Below are 25951 nucleotides of genomic sequence, written 5' to 3'. Positions count from 1 at the left end.
CAACACTTTAAAAAAAAAAAGGTCCATTCAGAGTCCTTCACTGCTGTGTTAGCCATAGATAGAAACACAAAGGTTTTTGTTTCACACCATTCTTGTTCAAGTGAGCCAACCTTCATTTTTTTTTTTTTTACATTTTCTTTAATTGTTTTTACAGGCGCCAAATAATTCTATTGAATTAGGCAAAAATAGAAGTGGTGGAGCCATAAACACTTGTGGAAACGAGCGCTAAGTTTGGAAGATGTGTTGGACATTAGGCAAAGGAACCTTTATAATGTGAGCAATCTGCACTGAAGGCTGTTGGCTTTTTGTTCAGCTGTCAGCTTCTCAATAAAGGTTAGGAACCAGATATTTAGAGAGAGTGGGGCATGAAGCCTTCACTTCTCACATACAAACTAAATCTGGCGAATTACTGAGGAACCATTAAGGACAACTGCTACGGAACAGCAAAGTGGGTTCTGATGTTATAAGTCAAATAAGCAGCATTGCAGTATTTAGTTTAAAAAGACAGCATGCAGTGTCCTGCTTTAAAGGTACAGTGTGTAATAGTTACATTATTATTACCTATAAACTGAAAGTCTATATCTTTGCCTTGCCTTAGAAGTTGTTATTTATAATTACAAAGGAGTCGGTTTGAATTTAAGGAGGCAGACATCTTTTGTGCTACAGCAGATCGCTATTAACGAATCTGAGGACCCAGAATTCAGCCAGAACACAGAGAGATGGTTTAAGAGTTCATTGTATAGAAAATTGAAGCAGGACGTGAAAGACAAGTCTGAGACCGGAGCTGGATGTCTCAACTTCTTTAAAGGGAAACGCCTTTTTTTTTTTACATTGGCCCCTTGATTTTACGTTATTACATCATGTTCTACTCACCCATATTAGTTTTGTGTCATTTGGAGCGTTTCTGAAGATATTCCGTTAGGTTATATCCAAGTAACGTCTTCCTATGGGCAACGACTTTAGGCACGAACTAAACTGTTCATAATTTATCATTTATGGTACGCCAGCATTCATAACATGTAGGCGAATCACTCTCCCCCAGACATCAGCGGTTATATTTTTTATATTTATATATTTTTAAAACAAAGCGGTGCCTGTATGATGTCCCTTTAATGAGAGAGGAAATATTAGTGACCAGGAAATAATCTGTGGAATGAAGTCAGTGACAGAATTCTGGATATCACACCTGGTGAGCGTTTGAATCCAAATTCAATTCAATTCAGTTTATTTCTATAGCGCCAATTCACAGCACACGTTATCTAAAGGCACTTTACAGTTCAACCAGATCATCCAGTCAAATTGATTCAAAGTTTTCTGTCTAAGGAAAACCAGTTGATTGCATTGACTCAGATGCAATCCCTCACACTAAGCATGCTTGTAGCGACAGTGGAGAGGAAAAAAATCCCTTTTAAGGGGAAGAAACCTCCAGCAGAACCAGGATCAGTGTGAGCGGCCATATGCTGAGGCCGACTGGGGTTTAAGGAGATAGAAGCAGGGATACAAAAAGCAGCTGTAAAAGGCGGCCCCGTCCAGGAAACACACAGCCAGGCAGACGAGCTCCGAGCCAGCTCCCATGTCAGAGGATGAAGAGAGCACATCCAGCCAGTCACAGTCAGAGAAACAGTACTACACTGAAAAACAGGCCGATCTCCAGCATCTATAAAGAAGATTCAGAGAATCTCCAGTGTCATCAGTTGGCATGTGACGCCATGGAGCTCAGAAGTTCATCCAGAGTGTCTCCGGGAATGTATTGGTTCAGAACCTTGAGAGCAAAATCCAGCATAAATAGCAAAAGGATGAACCAAAGCAGGTTTTTTGAGCAGGTCCAGGGTTGAGGCCAGGTGATACGATCTCAAGATAGAATTGAGGGGCAAGCCAAGGGAGAGTCAGGGCATAGTTTTAGGCACGGTAACAGGCAGGCTTTCATATCAGAAAGTGTTCAGGCTTAGAAACAGGAACAGATCAGCTCAGGCAAACAGGGAGGAATTTAGGAACAGAATGCTGGAATGGATCTCACTGGGTATATATAGGTGCAGGTGGATCAGATGAGTGGTAACCAGGACGGGGCAGAGCTGAGCAGGTGTGTCTTGTGAGAAATCAGACCAGCATCAATGACGAGATCATGCCAATGGGACTGAAGCAAGTTAGACTTCTACACAGACTAATAACATACTATTTATAAAAATATGTGAATTAGACTTACATCTGCCATGACCAGCAAATGATGAAGACTACTTATTTCAAGCATCGATTGTTGACCCCTCTTTCTCCTACCATAGGTCCAGGTTTGTTTTGGTCAGAGTGCCCACAGCCCTAAGGAACCACAGCGGCAGAGGCAGCAGCTTGTTGCTGATTGCTCAGGGAGAGAGCTGAGGAGAACAGCATTAGCGTTTTTTTTGTGACTCTCCTTGTCTTCCATACTCAAGTAAAATTTTTACCTATAACCTATTTACTGTAAGGTCATTTCTTGGATGGCAACTTTTTCCTTGTGCTTCAATAATAATTTTATGAAGTACGCTTAATTGAGTCCAAAATTTGGGTGAAATTTGATTAATTTTGAACATTTAAACATGAGAAAAATAAGTAATGTTAATTTAAAAGTACAAGTTGATGTTTTGATGATATTATAAGAACTCGTTGGCTTATAAAGTGATATAAAAATGATTATATACTGGTTAGATTTTTTTTTGTCACTCTCCTGGTCTTCCATACTCAAGTAAAATTTTTACCTAACACCTACTAACTGTAAGGTAATTTCTTGGATTGCAACCTTTTCTGTGTGCTTCAATAATAATTTGATGAAGTACGCTTAATTGAGTCCAAAATTTGGGTGAAATTTTATTAATTTTGAACATTTAAACATGAGAAAAAAAAGTAACGTTAATTTAAAAGTACATGTTAAACTTTGGATGATATTATAAGAACTCCTTGGCTTATAAAGTGACATAAAAATGATTATATACTGGTTATTTTTTTTTTTTTTTTGTGACTCTCCTGGTCTTCCATACTGTACTCGAGTAACCTTGTTACCAAACACCTATTTACTTTAAGGTAATTTCTTGGATTGGAATTTTTTTTTTGCTTCAGTAATAATTTGATGAAGTTGTGCTACACTTAATTGAGTCCCAAATTTGGGTGAGATTTTATTAATTTTGGACATTTAAACATGAGAAAAATAAGTAATGTAAATTTAAAAGCAGATGTTGACCTTTTAATGATATTATAAGAATTCATTGGCTTATAAAGTGATATAAAATGATTATATACTGGTTAGAGTTGAGGCTGGGAGGCAGGGGGCTGGAGGATGGGGGAGGGCCCTAACGGGTCAGCCAGTCACTCCCATCCCAGGCAGCAGCAGCAGAGTCTGGCCGGACAGACAGAGGAGGCGCACGGAGCCGTTCATTCTTCTGTGGGCCCCGGATAAAACGTGGAGGAGGATGAAGGCAGTCTGACGACAAGAAAAACCAACTTTATAATCAAATCCCAAACTTTTTAAATCCAGCAGAGAATAAAAGTTGCTGACTTTGAACCTACAGAGGCATCTGAGGCGCGTCTCATCCAGCGCACACACGTAAGTAAGCGCGTCTTCTGGGAAATGTTCCCAAACTTCTTCACTTTTGCTTTTTTTTTTTTCTGGAAACAGTGTAGACGTTTTTGTATTTGGAGAAAATAGAAGAAATCTCCGTAAATGTCATTCTGTTCGCTCAAAACGCCTCCACTCTGCTGGCTGTGTGATTTTCTCTGAGGTCTGAAGGGAAACGCGTGGCAGGAAAGCTGAGCAAACTGATGCTGTGCCAAACAATGCCGTCAGAATACGACCCCAGACAGTCAGAAATAAAAAAAACGACACCCATTAAACGCAACAGGATTTACCGGAAGCGGCACAATAGGGACCAATTGGAATTAAATAGCATCAATTAAACTACAATAACTAGAAAGTGGTATTTTATACAGTTGAATTTGAAAATACAACCTGTTTCTTTAAATATATTGACCTGATCTGTTCGGTTAATGTATATGAATGACAAATTCCAACAGATTTTAAGTCCCAGAACTTTTTAAACCGGTTTAAGTCATATTCATTTGTATATATGATCTTGTTTATTTTAAATTAGTTCAATTCATTTCAATTAAATCTAATAATAGTGCTCTTAAACGTGCTTGGTCTTTTATACAGTTGAATTTGAAAATACAACCTGTTTATATTGACCTCATCTGTTCGGTTAATGTATATAAATGACAAACTTCAACAGATTTTAAGTCCCAGAACTTTTTAAACCGGTTTAAGTCATATTCATTTGTATATATGATCTTGTTTATTTTAAATTAGTTCAATTCATTTCAATTAAATCTAATAATAATGCTCTTAAACGTGCTTGGTCTTTTATACAGTTGAATTTGAAAATACAACCTGTTTATATTGACCTCATCTGTTCGGTTAATGTATATAAATGACAAACTTCAACAGATTTTAAGTCCCAGAACTTTTTAAACCGGTTTAAGTCATATTCATTTGTATATATGATCTTGTTTATTTTAAATTAGTTTGATTAATTTAAATTAACTCTAATAATAGTACTTGCCAAACCTCCAGAATCAAGATATAACTTAATTTTTTCTTCATTAGTTTAGGTCAGTGCTTATGATTGAACAACCAAAATGATAAAGGCATCTATTGAAAGGCTCTAAGTTGGCCTGGCTAAAATTCTCTCAACTTCTTGCACAGTCCTCCTAAAGACGTTTGCCTCTAATGTCCCTGATCGGATATAAAGCAAAGTTCTTCCTTTCCGTCGGACACAAATTTTAAGGCTAGTTCATACGGAGTGGAATACATTAACTGCACAAAAACAGTTGAAGATAAAGTTGAGACCTAAAGGGCAATTTATACTTCTGACGCATAGCCTCTGTCTCGGTGGTTGACCACGCCCCCCTCAAAGAGGTTTTGCAACCGTTGTCACGCACCTCAAAAAAAATTCTGACTATGTGTTGCACGATTGCAAAACCGCGCAGACCTCAAGTGGAAGTGCGCAGACAAAAAGCAGCTGTGATTGGTCCTAGGTATGCCTTTCCGAGTGTCTGTGTGGTTGTCCTTCTCGATTCTGTGCCAGGGCGCGCCATTTTTAAAAACCGAGGAACAATGGACAACTACGGCGAGGGGTTAATCAAGGAGTTTAGGAAGTACGACCACTTGTACGACGCTTCAGACAAATTATATAAAGATGCCAAGGTCTCTCCCGAAACAAAGTTCTTGTTACCACCCGCCGAAGTTCTCGCTAGTTCTCGAAAAGGCTCCCCCTTGCGCTTTGGCGGAAACTGCTGTGCTTCCCTAGAAATTCCCAACCGACAGAGCAGAAGCATCCCAGCAAAACTAGTTTTAGACAAGACCCAAGTGACATTTGATGTATGCGGTTGCAGAAGTCTAATCTGCCCTTAATAGAGTTGCTGTGAGACGTGTTGCAATATGCATGCCTAACCACTGTGTGGCGCTGTAATTCTGCCAAAGAAATAAAGACACAAAGAAGTAGATTTTTAGCAATATCCATCTCGGGAGCATGGTCCGTACCATCAGCTCATTCATGCATGCTCAACCAAATATAAAATTGGGTTTCCATAAATAATGTTATTATGATACTAAAATTACTAATTTCTTGACTTAAATCACTAAAGAATGCTAATACAAATTTTTAAAAAATGTTTTATGACTTTTCTCAGACAATTCAATGCTTTTTACATGTTAAACTGCTTGTGTGACGTCATCATCGGACATCCTCAGAGTAGTCAAGCAAAATATAATTAAACCATGGTTATCTGCATTTTAGTTATTTCTTTCTTCAGATTACGCACTATATGCCATAATGTTAACACGAAAGGAAAATATAAAACTCAAACAGACTAGATTTATGTTTAAATCCAAAGTTTTAAAACTTAGCCCCTGGAAGTTAACCTGACTCCGCCAGATGGATTTGCTCCGCATATCCATCTGGAAACCTTCATTGAAGTAATTTTGGGAAGGGGCGAAAATACTTGTTAGCTGATTGGCCTATGTTGGTGATAGACGGGCCAAATAAACCAATCAGATCAACGAAGCATATGACGTACTAACAGAGCAACGACGAAAACACAGCCACAAGCCAGGCACAAGCCAATTGATAGATCAAACTCTTGCCGAAACCAGTCGGGAGAAGAGCAAAAACATCTTTTTCTCTGAGAAAAGCCTCCAGAGCAGTGTTTTGCTTTTCTTTCAGTGAAGAAATACAGTGTAATTCCGATAAAACTTACTTGATAGCCACGCTAACGCTAGTTTCATCGGCTGAAGCCGCCATGTTCTTTAGACTGAACTGTTGCGCTTCTCGTTGCGTCACACCTCAACCTGCCTCAAAGCCAACGCTGATTGGACGTTCGTTTGGTGAACGGCTCCAAATTTTCTTTAACGGAGAGTCTCCAGACTGATCTGCGAGTGAAACCTTGAAAGCTCGCGGGATCAGGATGGTCCCACGAGGCTACCCGGAAGTAGCGTAGGATCCCATTTCTGGCAAAGATGAGTGATCAAACAGAAAGGATTTTAAGGAATATATTTTCTCAGGAAATACTTTATTAACCTTTAAAACATTATAGTTTAGTATGGTTACTATTTTTAGGGAGAGAAAAAACGTAAAGTTTAAACCATATTTGTGGCCCGTTAAGCAGGTTGGACTGTCTCTACTTATGTCTCTACTGAACATTTATCCAACCGAGTTTCCAACTGGCAGCTACTTAATGGGTTATTGACTGTTTTGTGGTTGTCAGTATGGAGCTTTGTATATTTTCTCCAGAGGTGTCTGCATCTTTGTTGATATTAGTTTAAGTTGTTGAAAAATGTAAGTACAAGAAAAAAAGGGGGGAAAAAAATCAGTTTATCAATTATTGTTAAAGCTTTTTTTTTTTTTACTTTTTAATAAACTTTCCAGGAAAGGCGTCATCATCCTCCAACACCTGCATGTGTTAGGAGGCATATTAATGGCTTAAGGTTGCTGTGCTGTTATGGCTTCAGGAGAGAGTCTGTCAGCAGGGTTGACAAGGTGTGACAGAGATTTTTGTCTCCTTTTATTGTGGAGTTTCGTTTTGTTTGTGAAAGAGAAAGGTCAGTTCAAGGGGGGAACATATTGCATGACTCTTAACGTGCAGTTTATTTGTCATCTCCGCTCTCCTACTAATGTCCCCTTTTGTTTTAAACGTGTTAAATAGTTCTTTGCTGTTTTTGTGTTTACACCTGTGAAATTGTAACCTAAATATTATTTTTTTCCTTTTGAAGGGGAACTAGCTGAGCTTTAATAATGTATTGGTTAAAGATGGCACGAACAGCAGTTGGCAGAAGATGGATTTCATGCATCAGAGTCCGTGGTTCCTCAAGGCTCCGTGTTTGGACCATTAAAAAATCTCAGAGCATTTTCCTCAGTGCGCCCCGCTGAGCGCTGCTCTCCTCCACTTAAGCCACAAGAAAAGCATAAAAGCATGGGGTTGTTTCTCCCCAGCAGCAGTCTGGAAGTCAAAATACTTTGAAACAGTCCTTTTTTTTTATTCCCTCCTCTTTCCCTTTCGTAACTGACTCGTTCTGGGCATGAAGAAAATGATAACCAGCCTCCTTTGGTTGGTGCAGATGAAGTAGTTGGCATTCCTTTGAGAGCGTGTTACAAAAACATGAAACAGAAATTTTACTGTGGTCCCATTCATACAGACCGCATCATCTGCGTTTTCGTGCCTTTTGAGATGGCAGAGCTTCTGTCACGAGTCCAGCACCCTGGTTACTCGTTATGGGGCTGGTCAGTATACGACTCTAGGACTGGAGGCTATTTTAAGGGGATGATTTGAGCTAAATATTAAACATGTTTTTTTGTATCTTTAATGGCACATTTGTGCGTGCAGAAGAGACAATTTTATTGAGTGGTCCTACAGATGGAAATTGGAGCGGGTGCACAACTAGTGGCTGATTGAAACCAAAGCCAGGACCACAGTGTCTCCATGACCAAAGTGTGAAATCCACTAATTGAATGTCTGCTCCCGTGCCAGAAAGGTTAAACCAAATGACTCCAGTCAAATGGAGGCAAACATCTGGAATACAGTTTGCCTCTGGTCGGGCCCCACAGTGGATATCTTCCACTGTAAATGTCCTTGATAACAAGGCTCATTTATTTGCATCATACTATGTGAAACTACTGAAACCGGACCTTTGCTTTAACTTAGATTTTCTTTTCATATCTGATTCTACTTAAAGCACTTCACCTGGTCATTAGCTCACACTTTGGAAGCACTTTTTGTGTCAATAAAACAATTAGTGTAAGAATCTTGGGTTCTGTCATGGTGCCTTTATAGCACAGTTTTATGTTACCCTTAAGATTGTTTATTTGGCTGTAAAAGTGACGTAATGTGAGGTAGAGAATTTGGGCTAATCCAGAGTTGGTCACATTACGTCAATTTTTTTCCTCTCAAACGGTCCAAATAAGTTAAAAGCAGCTGTGTGTCAGAGTTTGTCTTTGTTTAAAAAGAAAAAAAAAAAAAAGAATTGCTTCATAGATTGGATGCTTGACCCGGGCTGGAAAGGTTTGTCTCACGTCTCACATTCTGTGTAATTAAGTGGGAGAGAGGACATCTGAGATGCATTTATTTTTGGTCATTGTCTTTTTGAGCTGGCAAGGTTCTTTTTTTTTACTTTCTTGCAAAAGTGGGGTTCATTGAAAAGCAATTTGACAGGAAAGAGGGATAGGAAAAATGAATCTTCTCTTATTTTTGTGTTTCGTAAAGTGCTGCCTATTGTAGTCAACGTCATTCCACCTGGTGAAGTAGCTGGGATTACTCTGATCATTGGATACAAATTTGAGGGCCTTAACTTTGCACCTTTTTTTCTATGTTTGGGAACCTTTTTCTATGTTTGGGAACCTTTTCTATGTTTGGGAGACTTTTCAATGTTTGGGAACCTTTTCTAAGTCTGGGAACCTTTTCAATGTCTGGGAACCTTATCTATGTTTGGGAACCTTTTCTAAGTCTGGGAACCTTTTCTAAGTTGGGAACCTTTTCAATGTCTGGGAACCTTTTCTATGTTTGGGAACCTTTTCAATGTTTGGGAACCTTTTCAATGTTTGGGAACCTTTTCAATGTTTGGGAACCTTTTCTAAGTTGGGAACCTTTTCAATGTTTGGGAACCTTTTCAATGTTTGGGAACCTTTTCTATGTCTGGGAACCTTTTCTAAGTTGGGAACCTTTTCAATGTTTGGGAATCTTTTCTATGTTTGGGAACCTTTTCAATGTCTGGGAACCTTTTCTATGTTTGGGAACCTTTTCAATGTTTGGGAACCTTTTCTATGTTTGGGAACCTTTTCTATGTTTGGGAACCTTTTCAATGTTTGGGAACCTTTTCTATGTTTGGGAACCTTTTCAATGTTTGGGAATCTTTTCTATGTTTGGGAACCTTTTCAATGTCTGGGAACCTTTTCTATGTCTGGGAACCCTTTCTAAGTTGGGAACCTTTTTAATGTTTGGGAACCTTTTTTATGTTTGGGAATATTTTCTATGTTTGGGAACCCTTTCTAAGCTTGGGAACCTTTTCTAAGTTTGGGAACCTTTTCTTAGTCTGGGAACCTTTTCTAAGTTTGGGAACCTTTTTGGGAACCAAGGGCTCAAACATGTACGGCTGTACGAATGTGCTTTGAAACAAAATGAAATTTTGTTTTGTACAGCTTTAAGAACATTTCCGTTTTATAAAGTGCAGCAGTGATCAAATGTGAATAGTGTGATAGAAAAACATGGTGCAAAAACGTGTTGATATAGAAGTTCAGAGCATTAAATATATATGGTACAAATATGTAGTATTTTGGTTTGGTGCTATCAGTGGGATGTAGAGATGATTTAGAGTTTTCACAGCATACATACAAATCCTAACAGAAATATAAAATCATCTATGAATTAGGTTAAATTTGAAGAACATCGTATGGTACTATTAATCTGGGAAGCCAGATTTATAATGTGTAGTACTACCGTTTATTTTTTATACAGGTTGTCAATCTGGAAAGAAGGAACAGTCAGCAGAACCATTTAAACTGACTGGGCAAAGAAACACCTACCCACCTACCAAAGCTTTGTTTTAGCCAATCACGCTAACAAAGTAAAATGGAATCAAACACCATGACAAACCACAATGACAAACCTGCTTGCTGTCTGCTTTCAAAGATATAACGGGGGATTGTCACTAAGCAATGTGACGGCAGTAGCTGCTCGTGCATCCTCCTGCTCTGTCATGTTTATTTTGGTTTGGCTTTGGGTTTAGCAGCTCTGGCTTTCGTAAAAGCTATGTCGCATCTTAAACCTTAAAACTGCAATGTGATTGGCCAACCTGTTTCTGGTCGGTCTTGAATGGTTGAAGCATTAGTCGTATATCCCTGTTTTTGGAAGACAAAATTATCACTTGAGTATGGGTTGCAGGCAATGTTAAAGTGCTGTGTATGAGGCTTGTTTGTTGAAATACAATTTGTGAGTAAAGAAAAAGTAGCTAATATTGTAGACCTGTTATTTTACAAGTTGTGGTCATTTTTAGGTCAGGTTAATGAGAAATTTACAACTTGCAAAATCAGAATCCCAAAAAAATAGTTGTTTGAGTTGATTGATAGAACACTGAAGATTCTAATTGATCATCGAACTAAAACAATACTACCTCTGTTTACAAAAAGAGCACCTCATTATTGTGCAATAGTTATGCAAAGATATTTGTTGTAGATTAACCCTTTCCGTTTGGCCAAAAAACCTGTTTAAATCCAGGAACAACCGGCTTTTAGTGGCAATGGGAATAGCTCACTAATCAAGTTGACCCAGGTCAAAAGACTTGGCAAGCTACCCTCAACTTTAAATCAATTTTAAATGGCTCGGCTCCGATCAGCTTACATTGGGAACATCAGAACCGCCTTGACCCACTAATTCAGGTGATACAATTAAGCGCAATGCACGGACGTCAACACACCACACCAATCACGTCTGATCTATCAAGCCGAAACAACTCTGTTTAAATTCGACAAATATAGTGCAGCTCTGGAAAGAGAGATTAGAATGGACAAAAGAACGGAACAATGCAGAACACTTACTACACCCTGGCTTCCTTACATGTTGAGGTCCATTGTTTACTTTCCTGATTTCTGTCGCACTGGTGGCATCGTCAACGTTATCCCAGCGTGATTGAATCACCAGACACATTGCACTGGGGGGGACAGAGGCCATGCAGCTGCCAGTGGTCAATGGGAAGGGAGCCAAATGCCGATTGTTAGCGGTTCCTCCCACATTTAAAAAACCCGCTTTAACCCACTAATTTCAGTGGGAAAGAGGCTTTTGTTTCCCTGACTGACAACAAAGTTGAAGTAAAATACAAAATCACGATGCAGCAATTGATTTACCACTGGGGTATTTGCCAAAGCAAAATGAACCTGACCCATCCTTTGTGTAATGAACTCTTCTTGTGCTCTTTTGTCTCTTTTCTTGCACTGAAGCAGCCAATCCAACTCTGTGAACTTGCAACAGTCCTCTGAAACTTGACAGGACTTTATTGCCCTCTACATGTGTCCCTGCACTTAAATGCTGCAATCCGAGTCGGTCATGCGCATTGATTAGATTAGGCAGCACTGGAGCTAATCACCCGTCCCGCTCCTGTCCCTGCTTTTCTTTACCTCCCTGGTCATTTTTTTTCCCTCTGGACTTTCCATGTCCTCCTTACTCCCTGCCGTTTTTGGAGTTGAGTCTCCTTTGGGGGTATGTCTGCCTCTAGCAGCAAAGCAGAGCTCAGTTTAGAGGGAAACCAGCATGGTGGGGTCTCTGCAATAACAAAGCCTCACCCTAAACTTGTCTGAAGAGAAAGCCATGCAAAGAGATGAGTGACTTGTGAAGGGGAAGAAAGGAAGGGAGGGGCTTTTGACCCTCCTGTTGGGTGAAATGAAGAGAAAGAATCTGTAGTGGGTTTTGTTCATTTGTGGTGAGCTGGGGGTCAGTCTCAGGGGAATGGCCAGCAGACAGACGGTTGGTTTTGCAGCTGCACGGCCCCCAGCTTTCTGTCTGGTCCCAGAGCAACTGCAGACTCATTAAACTGGATATGTTTGGGTGTTCATTAGATTTTATGTCCCCGCTTCTCCTTTCCGTCCTTCAGCCTCTGTCTTTACTGGCAAATGCTGCATCAGATATGTTTGAATATTGATTAAGTTGGACCTGGATTCACTCAGAGCCTCAGTATCACAGCTGTATGCTAATGATGGGAGGGTTGACCTGCCACAATAGGCAGTCTGTGTTTGTGATCTGTGATAAGGCAGTATCATATGTTCACTTTGGCTCTGGTCATGGAAAAGGCTGTAAGCTGTGGGAACAAGATAGCACTCAGTCGGCTGTTGTGTTTGTGTGACGGATGAGAGTCATGATCTGCTCTCATGTTAAAGTCGGTCCAAGCTATTACCTAAACAGCTATTTCAGTTCATCCCTACGCCAATAAATAAATAGCTCCCCAATTTTGGTAAAAATAATAAATTCTTTCCTATTTGAAAAAGATTCAGTAAAAATAAATTCTGATGTTGAGGTTGATGTTGATTTTTGGCAACACATTTCCCGTTGAGAATATTCGTAATACTAAGCTGCTTTGGGTTAAATCAACATCTCAGCATATTGTCAACGAGTTAGGAGATTTCTTTTTTTACCAAACCGGTTTAATCAACTGTTCTTTGTGTGTCTAGCACCACAAGCACTGACTCTGGCATTGATAAACTAGTGATAAATCAGTGCCAACCCTTTACTGAGCCAGAAGAAAGAATCTGGAGGTTGGCTTACTGACACAAAAAAAAACAACAACAAAAACTATTCATAAATTGTGAACATTATATACAGCTCTAGTTACTTTTGTTTAAATTTAATAAAAAAAAAAACTATTCATAAATTGTGAACATTATATACAGCTCTAGTTACTTTTGTTTAAATTTAATAAAAAAAAAAACTATTCATAAATTGTGAACATTATATACAACTCTAGTTACTATTGTGTACATTTGATAAAACAACAACAATTCATAAATTGTGAACATTATATACAACTCTTGGTACTTTTGTGTACATTTGATAAAAAAAAACAACTATTCATAAATTGTGAACATTATATACAACTCTAGTTACTATTGTGCACATTTGATTTAAAAAAAAACAACTATTCATAAATTGTGAACATTATATAAAACTCTAGTTACTATTGTGTACATTTGATTTAAAGAAAAACAACTATTCATAAATTGTGAACATTATATAAAACTCTAGTTACTATTGTGCACATTTGATTTAAAAAAAACAACTATTCATAAATTGTGAACATTATATACAACTCTAGTTACTATTGTGTACATGTGATTTAAAAAAAAAACAACAATTCATAAATTGTGAACATTATATTTAACTCTAGGTACTTTTGTGTACATTTGATTAAAAAAAACAAAACAACTATTTATAAATTGTGAACATTATATACAACTCTGGGTACTTTTGTGTACATTTGGTTTAAAAAAAAATAAATTAGCGACATGTTTACGAAAGGTAAAATTAGCACTGGAATAATAGAAGCTCACTTTTGATTTTGATATTACCTGTCAGGGTAATCATGAGTGTATTTCTGTTTGATTTGTGGTTATCATTACTAAACAATGTTGTGTCCAAAAACACATTCCAGATTCAAATATTTCCTATCCTGCACAGATTTGGAATGGAGATGAATAATAAAAAAGAAGCAGCTGGGCATTTTTGTCTTTAAATCAATTCGAAAGCTGTTACAATTATGGATCACGTTGTTAAACTGCAGCTGCCTAATTTATCGTAAGGATTTCTCAAATAAATCTTTGTTCGCTGTAATATGACTTAGTAAACATTCCTTTCATTTTTTACGATTTTTTACGGCTAAGTCTCCATGCAGCTGAGATCCTCTCTGGTAAGTCAAGGTCGATAGTCCTTCTATGTAAAGGTTTGATTTTCTCACATCGAGTCTTGGTCTCAAAAATACTTTTAATTTGTAGATATAGACCTTTACCAATCAGTTTCACAACTGGTAGCCGAAGCTCTAGTAGCCACTTAATTGGCTTGGTAGTCCTAGGATTTAATAGAGGTGCCTCGTACCATAAACAGGGCATTGGTTCAGCCTTATCCTCCTGAGAACACTTTGAGTAAATGACTTATTAGAGATCTGACATATGGAGATCAACAGAGAAGCAAGAGATAAATAAATAAACCATATGAAGTTAAAGTTCAAAACATACTTTATTTTCACAGATTGTTAGTAGTGTTAACACTGGGTAACGCAACCTGCCTAAAACCACTTTAAATGTCAGATTTCAAGCGTTTTCTGCTTGAGAAAATACTTTGATAACAAATTGCAGCCAACATAATTTAAAGCTTTTCACAAATCATTAATAGTTGGGATATTTGGAATGCTGTAAATCTTCCTATGAGGAAAAACCCACTGATTTATTTTAGACTAATCAGCCCTCTATAACTGTTGTAATCTTTTTCATACCTTTTGTTTGGTTTGAGAAGTTATAAAGATAGGCAATCTAACAAGGACAAAAGAAAAACATGTTATAAAAAGTCAGAGTTAAAACAATTTTTAACTTCCTACTTAATATCTTCACTTATCCTCCTGTTGGAATTGAGTGGCCTGGGTCCCTGAGCAGAATTCTTGTTAATGGTCTGTGCAGCTTGGCATTGATTTGCAGGGTGATATATTCTGCAGGTCAAGGTGACTACTTCAGTAGAGCTTTCAGGGATAAAGATGTGGCAGCTGGAGGAATGTGCAGACATGCAAGCTTCAGTGCAAACAGCAGCTTGTACTAAAAAGGAATCAGAAATGGATTCAACAACTTGCTCTTCTTTTCTGATTCTTGCAAATACAGGTGCTGGTCATAAAATTAGAATATCATGAAAAAGTAGATTGATTTCAGTAATTCCATTTAAAAAGTGAAACTTGTATATTATATTCATACATTACATACAAACTCATATATTTCAGATGTTTATTTTGTTTAATTTTGATGATTACAAATGACAACAAATGAAAATCTCAAATTCATCATATCAGAAAATTAGAATATTACTGAAGACCAATAAAAACAAAGGATTTATAGAAATGTTGGCCAACTGAAAAGTATGAACATGAAAAGTATGAGCATGTACAGCACTCAGTATTTAGTTGGGCCTCCTTTGGCCTGTATTACTGCAGCAATGCGGCGTGGCATGGAGTCGATCAGTCTGTGGCACTGCTCAGGTGTTATGATAGCCCAGGTTGCTCTAATAGTGGCTTTTAGCTCTTCTGAATTGTTGGGTCTGGTGTATTGCATCTTCTTCTTCACAATACCCCATAGATTTTCTATGGGGTTAAGGTCAGGAGAGTTTGCTGGCCAATTAAGAACAGGGATACCATGGTCCTTCAACCAGGTACTGGTAGCTTTGGCACTGTGTGCAGGTGCCAAGTCCTGTTGGAAAATGAAATCTGCATCTCCAAAAAGTTGGTCAGCTGCAGGAAGCATGAAGTGCTCTAAAACTTCCTGGTATGTGGCTGCGTTGACCCTGGACCTCAGAAAACACAATGGACCAACACCAGCAGATGACATGGCACCCCAAACCATCACTGACTGTGGAAACATTACACTGGACTTCAAGCAACGTGGATGAAGTGCCTCTCTTCTTTTCCTCCAGACTCTGGGACCTTGATTTCCAAAGGAAATGCAAAATTTACTTTCATCAGAGAACATGACTTTGGACCACTCACCAGCAGTCCAGTCCTGTTTCTCTTTAGCCCAGGCAAGACGCTTCTGACGCTGTCTGTGGTTCAAGAGTGGCTTGACACAAGGAATGCGACAGCAGAAACCCATGTCTTTCATACGTCTGTGTGTGGTGGTTCTTGAAGCACTCACTCCAGCTGCAGTCCACTCTTTGTGAATCTCCCCCACATTTTTGAATGGGTTTTGTTTCACAATCCTCTCCAGGGTGCGGTTATCTCTCTTGCTTGTACACTTTTTTCGACCACATCTTTTCCTTCCCTTCGCCTCTCTATTAATGTGCTTGGACACTGAGCTCTGTGAACAGCCAGCCTCTTTAGCGATGACCTTTTGTGTCTTGCCCTCCTTGTGCAAGGTGTCGATGGTCGTCTTTTGGACAACTGTCAAGTCAGCAGTCTTCCCCATGATTGTGTAGCCTATAGAACTAGACTGAAAGACCATTTAAAGGCTTTTGCAGGTGGTTTGAGTTAATTAGCTGATTAGAGTGTGGCACCAGGGGCCATCAATTTTGAACCTTTTCACAATATTCTAATTTTCTGATATGATGAATTTGAGATTTTCATTTGTTGTCATTTGTAATCATCAAAATTAAACAAAATAAACATCTGAAATATATGAGTTTGTATGTAATGTATGAATATAATATACAAGTTTCACTTTTTAAATGGAATTACTGAAATCAATCTACTTTTTCATGATATTCTAATTTTATGACCAGCACCTGTATATCCCTGCAAATTGGTTGTAAAGTCTAATCCAGGTGTTGGGGGTCATGTTCGTTAAATTCCCCCCTTATTTAGGCTTCAGAGGCCATGAAGAACGCCACTTCTCGCTCTGGAGTAAACCAGAAGAATTCAGGGAATGAAGCTTCTCTTTGTTTGCTGTTGTCATTTCGGGCCGTCCTCCACTGCTAAGTGGAATTTCCCATCAGAGGGTTAAACAGATTATCTTTGTTGTATTGAAATATTTAAAAGCAGCTCTAGTAAATCATAAAGAAACTAAAGTATGCTTCAGATGGGTTGAGAAAATGCAATGAGAGAAAATGTTAAAGCTGGTTTTAAATGTGCTCTCTTGGATCAGACATCTCTCAGGGGAGCATGTTCCTCACTGGGGTCCTGGCTTCCCTCTGACAACACCAGTAATCTGCTCCGGAGATCACTCACTGTGAGGGGTAGCCTCTTTTTAATAGCTGCCTCTGACCTCCATCCGGTCAGCCGTCCATCTGTCAGCTTTACTTCCGTTGCTCATTTGGAAGACAGTTGTCTCTAAAGCGTGTTTGGGACACATTTTAACCAACCACTTTTTTATTTCTCCATTGTTGTATCTACGCGCTGCTCAGTGGTGCAGTGGGTAGCACTGCTGGCTTGCAGCAAGAAGATTCTGGGTTTGATTCCCAGCCTGGGTCTTTCTGCATGGAGTTTGCATGTTCTCCCTGAGCATGCGTGGTTTCTCTCTGGGTACTCCGGCTTCCTCCTATAGTCCAAAAACATGACTGTTAGGTTAATTGGCTTCTCTAAATTCTCCTACAGCGCGAATGGGAGTTTGTTCTATTTGTCTCTGTGTTGCCCTGGGATAGACTGCTGACCTGTCCAGGGTGTAACCCGCCTCTCGTCCACTAACCGCACTGCGACCTCAGCAGGGATAAAGCGTGACGTGAAATAGATGGATGTTGTATCCTAACTAAGCTGGTTATTTTACTAACTGGAACAAAAAGCTTTTTGGGACATTTTTTAAAGTGCATAATGTTTTATCAAAAGTAAATTTGGTAGCCAACACAGCCTTTCTTTTTATTTAACGTTTCCGTTAAAGCTTTTCTTTTTTATGCCCACTTGGTATCGCATTAGAAGAGCTTCATGAAAATAGCTAAATTCAAATCAGCTTACTTAGTTTTGCAAATAACTGTTATTCTCACTTGAAGTGGTTTATTCATAAAAAAAAGTAATTATGAATATTATGATCGATGATATGTAGAAATATATCTGCTGATTAAGTTCTAATGTAGAGAATATTTACCTTGCAGAACTGATCAGCTGTTTCTGCTGCCGATGTCACATTATAGTCGCTTTTCTGTCTCAGTGTGAATAGTATATAACATCACTACTAGCTGACATGATAAAGTACGTACACATTTCCTGATTGCAACACATCCAGTAAAACCTCTTTCCATTACTGATCTGTGGTCCATGCTAATTTGCTACCTCTATTTCCTGTATATATTTTATAGCCAATTGTAATGTAAACTTATTAGGGCATTACACTGGTTAACTCGGATCCAATCCAATGGATGGATGCAACTTTAATTGGCATTCTTTTATTTTGCATATATGATATATAGTTAGGGCCAAGTATCTATATGATATTTGGATGGAAACACAGCTAATGATCTACTTTACTAAAAATGTATCCTAGGAAACTTGACATAATACTGATTTTATTGTTTGAATATCTCAGTTTTAGCAACTTGAATCATTGTTTCCAAAATTCTGCTAGGATGAATAAAATTCAAGACAAGATTAAGGGCCTGAAACTTGAACTAGACTTTCATTAAAGTTCCTAATCCTCTCTGCTAATCTGCACTGTTGTGCTCATTAATCCTTTACCTCCTCAGCAGGAATAGGGAAACTCATCTATGCAACCCATTTGTCTTTTTTAACCATAAATAATATGTATATTTCTAATATGACATCAATTCAGATTGAATCATAATGATTTATAACTTTTGTTTGAATGTAATTTCCCCCCCAAAAAGTCTACTATTAGATGTCGTCTCCTTATGTTTGTTCTGTTATATATTTCTTCCAGTATATTAACTGTGTTCAACATTGCTTTGGTTCTTGCTCCGCCAGGGTTGAGCACGCGCTCAACCTGATCGTGTAAACGCTTAACCTTTTCTCAGGTTGATTAGCCACATTTAAGAGTAAGCAGAGAATTTGACGAGGCTTTGTCTTTCAGACATAACACAATCTGTTGAACCAGAGCATGGCGGCACCACATGCAGCCATGTGTGGGTGAGGGATGGTTTCTATGTGTGTCTCCGCGTACGTGAGCTCTTGTGCCTATTATATCCATCATCATGTCTGAGAGAGATCTGGCTCACGTCCAATCTGGAGAATTTCCCCTCCGGTTCACATTAATAGGGCACTTATTACACCTGTCTTTAACTGTCGAAGGAGACTGACCCAAGGGATGACTTCACCGCCTCTGAACAAAGGTATCATACAGTCCATTTCCAGGCTATAATTTCTGCCTTAGTGATAAACACACACCAGCCTCGCTGAATGATGCGGCCACAGCTGTCTGCTGCGTCTCCCTTTGAGCTAACGGACTGATCTGTGTGCTGTATGGTGATGTCATCCCGGCGTCCGCCTGCGGTTTAAAGGCGCGACACTAAAATGCATGTAAGCTTCAAAGGTCTATGTACACGCATACACAGAAACTGGATAGTCTGGTTAATTGTGGCATTAGTGCATTGAGTGTAATCAGTGTGGGCCTCAGGGACTAAAACACAAACTGTGTTTTTTACAGGGTAACACTTGTAATGCCTTAGCTTTTACAGGTGCTGGTCATAAAATTAGAATATCATGAAAAAGTAGATTGATTTCAGTAATTCCATTTAAAAAGTGAAACTTGTATATTATATTCATACATTACATACAAACTCATATATTTCAGATGTTTATTTTGTTTAATTTTGATGATTACAAATGACAACAAATGAAAATCTCAAATTCATCATATCAGAAAATTAGAATATTGTGAAAAGGTTCAAAATTGATGGCCCCTGGTGCCACACTCTAATCAGCTAATTAACTCAAACCACCTGCAAAAGCCTTTAAATGGTCTTTCAGTCTAGTTCTATAGGCTACACAATCATGGGGAAGACTGCTGACTTGACAGTTGTCCAAAAGACGACCATCGACACCTTGCACAAGGAGGGCAAGACACAAAAGGTCATCGCTAAAGAGGCTGGCTGTTCACAGAGCTCAGTGTCCAAGCACATTAATAGAGAGGCGAAGGGAAGGAAAAGATGTGGTCGAAAAAAGTGTACAAGCAAGAGAGATAACCGCACCCTGGAGAGGATTGTGAAACAAAACCCATTCAAAAATGTGGGGGAGATTCACAAAGAGTGGACTGCAGCTGGAGTGAGTGCTTCAAGAACCACCACACACAGACGTATGAAAGACATGGGTTTCTGCTGTCGCATTCCTTGTGTCAAGCCACTCTTGAACCACAGACAGCGTCAGAAGCGTCTTGCCTGGGCTAAAGAGAAACAGGACTGGACTGCTGGTGAGTGGTCCAAAGTCATGTTCTCTGATGAAAGTAAATTTTGCATTTCCTTTGGAAATCAAGGTCCCAGAGTCTGGAGGAAAAGAAGAGAGGCACTTCATCCACGTTGCTTGAAGTCCAGTGTAAAGTTTCCACAGTCAGTGATGGTTTGGGGTGCCATGTCATCTGCTGGTGTTGGTCCATTGTGTTTTCTGAGGTCCAGGGTCAACGCAGCCACATACCAGGAAGTTTTAGAGCACTTCATGCTTCCTGCAGCTGACCAACTTTTTGGAGATGCAGATTTCATTTTCCAACAGGACTTGGCACCTGCACACAGTGCCAAAGCTACCAGTACCTGGTTGAAGGACCATGGTATCCCTGTTCTTAATTGGCCAGCAAACTCTCCTGACCTTAACCCCATAGAAAATCTATGGGGTATTGTGAAGAAGAAGATGCAATACACCAGACCCAACAATTCAGAAGAGCTAAAAGCCACTATTAGAGCAACCTGGGCTATCATAACACCTGAGCAGTGCCACAGACTGATCGACTCCATGCCACGCCGCATTGCTGCAGTAATACAGGCCAAAGGAGGCCCAACTAAATACTGAGTGCTGTACATGCTCATACTTTTCATGTTCATACTTTTCAGTTGGCCAACATTTCTATAAATCCTTTGTTTTTATTGGTCTTCAGTAATATTCTAATTTTCTGATATGATGAATTTGAGATTTTCATTTGTTGTCATTTGTAATCATCAAAATTAAACAAAATAAACATCTGAAATATATGAGTTTGTATGTAATGTATGAATATAATATACAAGTTTCACTTTTTAAATGGAATTACTGAAATCAATCTACTTTTTCATGATATTCTAATTTTATGACCAGCACCTGTACAATGGTGTCAGATTTGTTTTGAAGAAGCCATTATTGCAATTATTTATAAGGTGATATATATATATTTTTTCGGCAAGCGATTTTAACAATAAAATTAGGTAAAATCTTTGTTTTTGTTTTTGTTTCAGGTTTGTTGTGAGAGAAATTGTTTTATCTCTGCTAGATCATCAGGACCTCTGAGGTCACTTGCAAAGGACTGAGTAGGGCCCAGATTTTTGGGAGCAATCTGATCACCTATTCTTGCTAAATCAACAGAAAGGAAGGGTGATATGGTCTTTTTTTGGTGCTATTTGGCGTGTAATCCCATATTATCACATAATACTTCACATATGCAAACCTTCTGATATCGTCTTTAAATGTATTTTATCACCAATAGAAGACATTAGATAAAGTCAAATATGACATTTTCATACCTATTTTATTCGTTCGACGATTTGCATGAGAATTTAAGTTGTGATTATGCTTGTTCATGTGGATGTAGTGTTAGCAATATTATAATTTTGCCATGATTCATTTACCATCTTTTTCTGGTCTCATACACATTAGTTGGAAAGTTACACATGCAGGAACACTTACCGGCTGCCTGCAAGAAAGTCCCTGATTGGTGAAATAGAGACATAAGCTGTGATAATGAGGCGAGCTAAAGTTGGCATACTTTCAGGGTTGATGTTGATACAGAACGAGGACCAAAATCATGCTTTTTGAGTGCACTCTTGTGGGCCTTTTTTTGTTTTGAAAAGCAAGCCCACACCAAAGAAACCAAGCCACCTTCAAACGCCAGGTTTTAACTAAAGCTGTACACCAAGACACACCTTTTAGCTAAAAAAGTCAGATTTCTGGATGAGGACTTCTTAACTTTTTATTAAAAAAGAGGTCTTATTTATACTTATTTGATTACTGTTTGCATATGTCTTCAACTTAAGTATATTTATGCTTATAAATATCATTTTGAACCCTTTAAAATTGTTAGACCAAAGATAGAAACAATTACTTTGTTTACATCCTATTGATTGTAAATATTAATGCAAATTTTTAGGGTGAATCCTATTTCACCCCTTGGCCCTACCCCTTTCCCCTCTGTTTTGAATGTTCACGTATAGGGTAGGGGTGTCCCAATGCTTGATAGGACCAAGGAGAAAAATGTCCGTTTGATTTGAGGGGGTAAGTGGTAGGGCTAAATACCCCTTCAAATGAAGAACAATTTCAGGAGCATACTTCAAACTGAGGGGTACAACAAATTTGCATGATAATTTTAGTTGAACATTAAGGATTTGGACATGATCCACTAATACTAACAATCCGCAATATTTGTAAATTGTGAAACTCAGCTAAACTACAAAACTCATTTGGATGACGTCCTACATTATGGTTCCTGTAAATGCATAACAACACAAAAGTAACACGGGTGTAATTGAGCACAAACACTCTCCATTAGATACCATAAGCTGATCCACCAGCATTTCCAGGCACTGAAGATGTCTTCTTCTTGTGGTCCTCCATTTAGCTTCAGATAACCTTAAAATGATGCCAAAAGCCTACGCAAGAGAGAGGTAGGGGGCAAGGAGCGAAATATGATTCACTGTTAGAGTATTGCCCAAAAAAGAAAAAAAAAATTTTCTACTGACTTGGAGCAAATTAACCAGGCTACACAAAGCATCATTTTGTCAGAAGTTGGTGTTACACATGACTGTAATAAAGAGGATAGCGACTGCAATTTATATCCTTTCAGGCTAGTTTTTATTGCCGTTGTAACATAGTGACTTTGTAGACTCTTCCTATCTGTGTGGCGGCAAACCCACTTAAGACTATCACCATCACTTAAAGGACTGAAGAGAGAAAGTAGATGTCTTAATCTTATCACTGTTATCTTTGCAGTTTGAAAAATGTCTATTTTTAAATTGCACTTTTATTGAATTGCAATCAATTGTCCACCCCTTATAAAAATGCAAGTAAGATGTGAATAATATCCTCTGAAAACCACTGTTGTTTTTGGTGCTATTTGGTATAGCGTCATTCTTCACTCCTGTCATGATTAGTGGCAATGTTTGAGCACAGTTATGGCCAAACAAAAGTTTTGTGGTTGATAAGGGCTTGGAGCAGTAAGTCATAATTAGCATAATTAGAGACATTTGTTGCAAAGTGTTGTTTTCCTTTAGATATATAAAATCAAACATATATTTGGAGGGTTGTCAGCATTGCCCTCCATCCACAGTATCCATAGTAGCCAGCTGCTTTATTGACCAATGGGTGGCAGTAGTCTCCTCGAGGTATGTTTCCTGGTATGGACTTTACTCAGGCATACACCACAGGATCATACGCAGAGTTTATGGAAGACTTACTTCTTTTTCAATTTGATGCAAGGATTTTTAGATGCCAGACGTCTGGCACATCCAGCTGGATTCAGAGGTATTCCCGTTGTTACTGCTCTGACTCAGGAGTGAAAACAATAGGAGTGAAGATGACGCAAATCAATGATTGATAATACTTATTTAAAGAAAATTACACAAAAGAATGTTTGGAGTAGAAAGTCAGTCGCCGAACCATAGCTGTCTGGAGCAGGACTGAGACTAGAACCGCCACACCTTCGCACACTAAACCTTCTTTAAGCAAGCACTAATTGAAAGCACCTGCGGAGGAGAGGAAAGCAGGATAGGCGGGCAGAAAGAAGTCCCTCGGGAACCCACAAGACGGGCAGAGGCTGTCACACTATCAAATCGGTCAAAAACATAAATACAGCTGTTTCTTTGTAGGTGTACAAATATTTGGGTTGTAGTTGAATCATTCGGGGATGATCTTCAAGAAAACTAAATAGCATCTGCACTTGGTAGGACCTTCAACATCCTTAGGTTTATATTCCACCCGTCACAGAAAGATAGTCATCTTTGTCTAAAATGACAGTGTATTATGTGGATCAAAGTTAAACACCTTTCAAACTAACTTTTTGGAGGAAATATTACAATGTAGGTTTTTGGTAGCATAAGCTTTTTCTGTATTTAAGAAACTGCATTGGGCTTGTTAAGAAATCTCCTAATTTCCAAACTTCACAGAGAAACCATGGCGTTGTGTTTGTGTTAGATTGTACATGAGTGTTAATGTGAGCTGTAAAGTTTGTAAACTAGTTTAGAAATCAGTTTGGAGGCCATTTTGTCAACGTTTCTGGACTTAGCTGATAGATTTGATACCATCCTCCCTCAGGGCTGCTGATGCTCACCGTACACAGATGGGTATATATGCAACCTGGCTTTCTAGACTAGGTGTGACCACTGAACAGCATCGTTTCTGTCTTTCTGTCTCCGTCACCTGGCAGAACTTTGACCCAAGACCCAAAGCAGAAACCTCCTGTTGCACCAAACCACTCAACAGTTTTCCCCGTTTCTCTTTGATAGGCTACTGGCACAGATTTCAAAGCTCCTCTGTTTTTAGAGCTGGCTCCAAAAATATTGCAACCCAGCTGTTCTTCTGACCAGCAGCAGGCAACGCTTAATAACCTCAACAGGAAGTGATTTTTATATATCCGTTTTATGTTTTACATTTACGCTTTGGACATCCCAGTTTCTTGCGCAGCCACCGATTCCGCTCTGGTTTTAAGTTGATTGTTATATTAAAGTGATCGGTAGTGATGAAATGCTATGAATTGACTTTTATGTGTTTGAACCTGAAGGCGGAACAGTTTTCTAGCGCTGATGCAGCATCGGTTTTATGGCCGCAAGGAAATACGCAACTAAAGCAATCTAGAAATAAGTAAAAATGTCTTAAATTAAGTGTATTTACCCTTGATTTGAGTAGGTAAGTGAGATAGTTTGCCAGTGAAATGAGTATTTTTACTCTTAAAATAAGATAATTAGATAATATGCACTTGAAATAAGGCAATGCATTTGTTTTTTTCTTATTTTAAATCTAAATAGATTTGTTCCATTGGCAAAATGTCCTCTTTATCTCCTCAATTCAAGAACAAATGCACTTATTTTATCGGAAATGACTATGATCTTGATTTAGATTTTTTTCTCAGTGAGCAAATTGAGACTTTTAGAGTTGGTCAGTTTGGTTGTGCTTTACATAGATTTCTATTCACAGTTGTTATGTAACACAGTCTAAACTCTGAAATTAGATGTTTCCTCGGAAAAGGATTGTAAATCCAGTTTTATCTGTTTAGAGCAGCTTAATATCCATATTTACCCCAGTGAGCAGTTAAACTTCAGCTTTTGAAGCGTTCACTCAACTCGTTTAGCCTTTTCTCTTAATTGTTTCCCCATACAGCCGTCAGTGCTGGAAGAGGAAAGGTGGCTGGGAGCTGGCTACTTCCTGACACCTGTGTATGTTATGTATGCTGGCCTGAGGGACGGGGGGGAATGCGAGTCGGGTATTTTAATGAGAATGCGCCGTGCTCAAACTCACATGCCTCTTATTACAGCCCACAGACCTTAGGAGCGAACAGAGGATGGGATCCACAAATAAAGACCAGCTTGTCTTGTTGTTTTCTTTTCCAACCTGCCAGATACAGCGTAACCCATGACTTCAATTTACCGGCGTCCACATTCGTCTCCTTCATGTTTGTTTATGGAAACACTTAAAAAGAATAGTTTAACGTTTGGGAACTCGGTTTAAACTTTTGTTGTTCAGAGCTGGATGGAAAAAGCAGACCACCTTGACTTGTAAATATGAAGCTTTTGCCAACAGAAAGTAGCTTTTTTGATACTATCATGAAAGGCATGCGCCTTGTTTAGGGTCTCACAGTAGGAAAAGCTCTCACCGGATTAACAGAGAGGTTTACAGCCCGGCTTCTTAACTTCATAACAGCAATGGATTGAATCAGTTATGGCTCATTCTGTTTGTGTTTCTCCAAAACCCTGCATTGAAGCAACAGGTTGGGGAGGGGCAGCACTTTGTTTTTCTACGCCCCGTGCTGCTGATAACAGAGTCGGCTTGATATTTAGCTGCTATTAAACCATAACCTTGTAAAACTACTGTATTTATTGAATC

The 25951-nt window shown here is 38.8% G+C and overlaps 1 protein-coding gene across 1 annotated transcript in view; it reads left to right on the top strand.

Annotated features, from left to right (window-relative positions):
• Positions 1-3349: 3349 nt before the first annotated feature.
• lhfpl2a (LHFPL tetraspan subfamily member 2a) overlaps positions 3350-25951 on the top strand; it is a 77069-nt gene continuing 54467 nt past the window's right edge. The window contains exon 1 of the mRNA XM_038292517.1: positions 3350-3571. The gene's annotated coding sequence lies outside the window, so the exon portion shown is untranslated. The remainder of the gene's footprint in view (positions 3572-25951) is intronic.

This window comes from Cyprinodon tularosa, unplaced genomic scaffold (genome assembly GCF_016077235.1).
Source record: "Cyprinodon tularosa strain WSP-4 unplaced genomic scaffold, ASM1607723v1 ctg313, whole genome shotgun sequence".
Lineage (NCBI taxonomy): Eukaryota > Metazoa > Chordata > Actinopteri > Cyprinodontiformes > Cyprinodontidae > Cyprinodon > Cyprinodon tularosa.
Note: the sequence above shows the minus strand (reverse complement) of the source record. Positions and strands in the feature narration are given on the sequence as shown.